This window comes from Canis aureus, chromosome 1, assembly GCF_053574225.1.
Source record: "Canis aureus isolate CA01 chromosome 1, VMU_Caureus_v.1.0, whole genome shotgun sequence".
Taxonomy (NCBI): domain Eukaryota; kingdom Metazoa; phylum Chordata; class Mammalia; order Carnivora; family Canidae; genus Canis; species Canis aureus.
Genome location: NC_135611.1, coordinates 7,200,342 through 7,206,900, shown reverse-complemented (window position 1 = coordinate 7,206,900; position 6,559 = coordinate 7,200,342). Strand labels below are relative to the sequence as shown.

The following is a 6,559-nucleotide window of genomic DNA, read 5'->3' as shown; positions in this document are numbered from 1 at the left end:
AGACAGAACATGAGAGACTCCTAACTCTGGGAAACGAACTAGGGGTTTTAGAAGGGGAGGTGGGCAGGGGGTGGGGGTGACTTGGTGACTGGCACTGAGGGGGGCACTTGATGGGATGAGCACTGGGTGTTATTCTATATGTTGGCAAATTGAACAGCAATAAAAAATAAATTTATATAAAAAAAAGAAATTGAGCCAAAAAAATTTCTGTGTTGGTTTTTTTCTTCTTTTTTTTTTCTATTTCTTAGTAAATCCGTGTAGATTACTTCACTAGTATTTGTATATTTGTGACAAAGATGTAAATAGTTTCACACTACTGTTCATATATGCAAATAAAACATAGCATGCTAATTTTTTATTGACTGATTTGTCCTTGCTCATAAGCTCGCACACCCTAAACTGAAAGAAGTCTTGAATTGTTCCTTATATGTTCTCTTGAAAATAGTCACTTTTGATGACAAATACATCATATTGTTCTATGTGTTTCATTTAACTGGCAATAGCTATATCCATTTACCTACCTACCAACCTACCTACCTACCTACCCACCTACCTACCTATATGCTTTTGGCTAACTCCATGTCTGCAGTATAAAATATTTAGTCTCTTGTAGTCTCTCCCCCTCCATTCCTCTTTTGATCAGAGTGTGGGGTCTGGTATGACAGCAAGGGAACAATGATGTAGCCAGGGAGAGAGCCACAGATCTGCTTGGGTCTTCTGGACTCTGATCGCATTGTGATCGAGTTTCTGGACTCTCACTTCCATGCCTCTGTTCCCATTGCCATCTTCAGCCACTGTGGTAGTACATACTTCTTGAATCTGTGGATGCAGTCATTGCCTCCAGCTACAAATCACTTGCTACCTCGTGTTCTTCTTACAGACCATGGGGTTTGTCTGTCTGTTGAGTCTTTCAGCAACTCCACCTCTTCTCTCAGGACTCAGAAATCCCCTCATTTGATGAAATACATTAACTTACATATCTAAGTAGGTTAAAGATTCACATCCAAATATATCAAAGCTTACAGCCAGAGACAAAGTGAAAATACTGAAAGCAACAAAAGAAAAAAAATTACTTGCTATGTGAAAGGCAATCCCAGTAAGATGAATAGCTGACTTCTCATCAGAAATAAGGGTGGTCAGATGACAATGATAGGCAGAAAAACTATTTTCAAAAATGAAGATGAAATAAAAGTTCCAAGAGAAACAAAACAGAGAAATCATTGCTAGCAGCCCTGCCTTATAAGAAATAATAAAGTACGGTCTTGAGGCTGGAAGCTGGAAAACAGACAGTAATTTACATTCACTGGAGAAGGTGAAGGCAACTGTGGCCATATCGCTAAGATGGGAAAGGCCAAGTTATATTTTAATTTATCTCAATCCACCTGCTCTCTGTATTAAGTGATAAGATTCATTTGTGCAAGTAGAATGTCTTATTCATTTTTTCTCATGTGCCTCCATTAAAAATATGACTTAGTCTAAGTATTTTAAATGCTATTTGAGAGAGAGAAGACAGGAGGGGTGGGGAGTTGTAGAAAAGTGGATGAATGTGCAGACCTCAGCCCTTAATTAACGTACCCTGGTTCCTGAAGTTCAAGGAAAGAGACATCTATCTTGCATAAATTTCATTAATTACAAGCTTATTGCTTAACATAAAAGACATTTTACTACCCTTATTTATCATTTATATCTCATGCAATACAATTATTCTAAAACAGTTTAGGAGAACCCATTTCTAGAAAACTAAAAACAAATACATTAATTAATTAAAACTAAATCTTCTTGTTGAAAGTATATTGTGGGCAGCCCGGATGGCTCAGCGGTTTAGCGCTGCCTTCAGCCCAGGGCCTGATCCTGGAGACCCGGGATCGAGTCCCACGTCGGGCTCCCTGCATGGAACCTGCTTCTCCCTCTGCCTGTGTCTCTGCCTCTCTCTGTCTCTCATGAATAAGTAAATAAAATCTTAAAAAAAAAAGTATGTTGTTCACTGATGCCAAACAATGTCTATTAGTCAATTGTTGAAACTCTCAAGAAACAGTGATTTTTCTCCTTCTCCCCTAATGTAAATACAGTTTCACACACAATGTTGTGTTTGTGAAAAGGAAAACAAGAAGTAGCTACTCAAAAACTAAGGTTTTATAAAATTGTGTGTTAATAAGAGATCGGCTGACTTAAATATTCTATAATGCAGCAATCTATTACAAAATTATTAAATATAATGAAACTATTTTAAATCGCTTATGAAAACACTTAGCTTAAGTTAAGAAAATTTAGAATTTAATTTAAACCTTCATAATTCCTCAGGCTTTTCATTATTTATGTAATCATTATACTCTAATGGCTTAGTATAATTAATGCACTTTCCAAAAGTCTAACTCTAGGATTTTTAGCACTTTTTTTTTTTTTTTGCACAAATCAATCTCAGATTACTATGTGCAAATATTTGCCAAGAATTTGATTTCTAAAATCCACGTTAGGACTCTTCTGTGGCAATATTCTGTGGCAATATTAAGCTATCCCAGATTTTTCTCCCCTTACACTTAATGACATAACTAGAAAAAAAAAGTATCAAAATATATTACAGAAATCCATCAAGGAGGGTACAATGTCACACCCAAAATTTTGAGAACTAATGTGGAATTAGAGAAAAAAATAATATATTTTAATTTTTAAAATTACCAAATTATTATTGATGAAAGGAGTGAGATATACCAAAAGAGAAATATTCAAACTAATAACTGATTTTCATCCCACACCAGTTTGGCAGATAAAGACTCAGAAACTCGCTTAAACCAGGATAGTGATTCTATAATTAAGTCACAACCAAGACAGGGAAATTCCACAGAATTCAATATTTTGCTTTTGTTTTATTTTTCCCAGCTGGAAAGAAAGCCATGAAAGGGAAAATCAGATAAACATAATCATCAAGAATTAATTATCTTTGGACTTAAATAGAGATTAACTAGAACACAGATAAAGAGATAATAAATAAGATAAAATACTCTGCAGGAGGTGGCTCTCCATGGGGGAGATTTTTCAGCGTATTCCAGTTGTATTTCTACACATCTACATTTAAAACTAATGACAGCTTGGCCAAATATTTACATAATTTACCTCTTTTCTTCCTTTGACAGATGGTGTAGAGGATGTAACTGCACCCACTATGTAGCCAAAATAATGGGGATTAGTGTTTCTGTAAAAGTGATTTGGGGAGACAAAAATGAAGCCTGAATAGAATTTCCACAAAACACACAAACAAGCAAGCAAACTAATTTTTCCTTGAAACGATGGACTTACATTTGATGAGGATTGTTTTTTTATGTGTAAGAGGGTGTTCAATAAACAAACAATGCCAAGAAACAACAACTTTCCACTCCCTGCTCAATATCAATAGAATATCAGATAGACAAAGGGCCACCAAACCACAGCACTGAAAGAGTGGTTAAAAACAGTTTTCTGGTAAGTGGTGCCAGAAAGGAAATAATGGTAAAACAAAAACGGTTTGGAAAACCTGTTCATGTTCAATATATGACCAAGGAATAGAAGAAGATAGCATACGCATAAAGGTTCAGCCACAAATACAATAAACAAGAGAAGTAAAATGTGCGGGAGATGTCTTTTATCACAAAAGTAAATTCCTTGTAAAGATCGACTTGCTCGATAGAATAAATTAATGACAACATACTGTCAGTAAGATAAGCATCAAGGATCAGGGAGTAGACTACAACTTCTGGGATGAGAAAGGCACTCTCTGGAGAAGGAGACTGGGAGAACATGTCTACAAAAGCACATCTAATAATGGACAGTTATCCCAAATATATAAAGAACTCTGAAAACTCAACAAGAAAACAAGCAACATCAATTTAAAAACAGACAAAATACCTTAGGAGATACCTCACCAAAGAATATATGCTGGCAAAAAAGCATATCAAAATATGTTGAAGATCATGTGTCTTTCTTTAGGCAATTCTATATTCAAACAAGAGGATATTGGTCCGCCCACGGGTGCCATCAGGGCGGATGCAGCCAGTCAGGTGCTCCGGGGCTCCGGCCTCACCATCCTGTCCCAGTTATGTGGGATATGAGCCTCTTCCTCCAATAATAGGACAAAATATTTTTGGCAGCAAGTATGTCAGCTTCCTGGTCTGTTTTGTTATACTCAGCACATTGCGAGCATCGATGGGAAGTGTGGGTTGTTCACAGGCTTGACTCTAAGACTGTGTTCAGGTGTCCTTGGAACTGTGGTCCATGGTAAAGTTTTACAGCATTACCAGGAATGTGACAAGGTCGAGGATTTAGGCTCTGGAAATGTACAGAAAGAAGTCACACCTTCCTTCGACCAAGTTATCAAGGAGACAACTCGAGAAATGATGGCCTGTTCTGCTGCTACCCTCATCACACATCCCTTCCACGTGATCACACTGAGATCTATGGTACAATTCATTGGCAGAGAATACAAGTACTGTAGATTTTATGACTCCATAGTAACCATCTATTGTGAAGAGGGCATCCTCGGATTTTTGCGGGTCTTATTCCTTGCCTCCTAGGTGACATCATTTCTTTGTGGCTCTGTAACTCACTGGCCTACCTTGTCAATACCTATGCACTGGACAGTGGGGTTTCTACCATGAGTGAAATGAAGAGTTATTCCCAAACTGTCACAGGATTTTTTTTGACAGTATGTTGACTTATCCCTTTGTGCTTGTCTCTAATCTTATGGCTGTCAACAACTGTGGGCTTGCTGGTGGATCCCCTCCTTACTCCCCAATATATACTTCTTGGATAGATTGCTGGTGCATGCTACAAAAAGAGGGAAATATGAGCTGAGGAAATAGCTTGTTTTTCCGGAAGGTCCCCTTTGGAAGACTTATTGTTGTGACCTGAAAATGTTAATTTGAAGATGTGGGGCAGGGACAGTGACACTTCTATAGTCCCAGATGCACAGAATTATAGGAGAGAATATTGATTTCTATACAGTGTGGTGCGCTTTTTTTTTAAATAATCATTTAATCTTGGGAAAATGGAAAAAAAAAAAAACAAGATACTACTACACGGCTATTAGAATGTAGAAAATCTTGAACACTGACAACACCAGATGCTGAGGAAGTGAGGAAGATGTGGAGCAACAAGAATTTTCATTGCTAGTGGAAATGTACTGCCACTCTGGAATATGGTTGGGCAGTTTCTTAGAAAACTGAACATACTCCTACCATATGATTCAGCAATTGTGCTCCTTCCTATTTATCCAAATGAATTGAAAACTTATGTCTGTATGAAAACCTGTACATGTATGTTTATATATAAAATATACACTTGAGATTCAGACTAAACTTTCAGCTTCAAGATAAAGTTGAGGAATATATATATGAGCATTAAATTCCTTAACTATTTTAGTAAGCAATGATATTATTTCTGATAATTTGGAATAATAAGTAAACATATTAGTATATTATTTAAAGTCTTAAAGTATTAGTTTAAACATGTAACCCCACCTTCTTAATAAAGACAAGCCAGCAAAACCCAAAAATCAATAAAGCAAAAGACCTAAAGATATAAAGAAATTATGAAGTAGTCAGTGGGAGAAAAAAATCAATAATCAGTCTCATCTTCTATACCAGGAAGATTATAAACAGTCTTTAAAATGGTCAAAATAGAAAATATATATTAAATATATACTAAAATTCAACCAATGGAAATGCTACACAACTAAAATATTTTAAAATTTCCCAAATTACCACAAAATTAAACAAAAGCATGATAAGTTATAAATTAAATATGATGAATGAATGAATGAGGAAATCAGGAAACATATCTTACGTAAGGCATGGCCAAGACCAAACTTCTATATTATAACAATAAATGTAAGTGAGATAAACTCAGACTATAAGTTCAAAATAGATCATAACAAGTAATTTACAATAAATAAAATGTAATTTGCTATATGCTATTTATAAGAAACATCTCTGGAAAAAAAGTGCTTCAGGTTTAAATTAAATAGATGGATGATAACTTATTTTGCAATATCCAATAGAAATGAAACAACATTTATGTTAATAAGCATGCAGTCAAACATAAATTTAAGACAGAATTGTTTGAAGAAAAATAGAATTTTATCAAATGCAATAAGCATAAACCAACTTCTATGCCATACTCTAATTTAACTTTATCATATAAATAATCCAGTCTTAACATATAAATATCAACTGCAAGAAAGCTGGCAAGTCTTTCATGATAATTCAATAACAGAAAGAGACTTTATAGTCCAGGTCAGCTAATGGTAGACCACACAGCAATACCTAAGAAAGATGTCAGTAATCCAATTAATGTAGTTAAGAATAAATTCCATTATGTTTAAATAGTGATAATCGCTTTTTCAGACTACAGAATAACGTTATTAAATTTTAATAAGAAAATGATAGAACCAAAGACAAGACAAAACAATAACACATAATCTTAGTAAAAAAGAAGTAAATTAAATATAAATTGCCAATATATGAGTACTGAATGCAACTCAAAAAGAGAAAGCAAAACTTGGTCTTCTCAAACAATGTTTATAGATGGG

At 35.1% G+C, this 6,559-nt stretch overlaps 1 pseudogene; it reads left to right on the top strand.

Moving 5' to 3' along the window:
• Positions 1-4,125: 4,125 nt before the first annotated feature.
• Positions 4,126-4,910, top strand: LOC144323333 (mitochondrial carrier homolog 2 pseudogene; annotated as a pseudogene).
• The last annotated feature ends 1,649 nt before the right edge of the window (positions 4,911-6,559 follow it).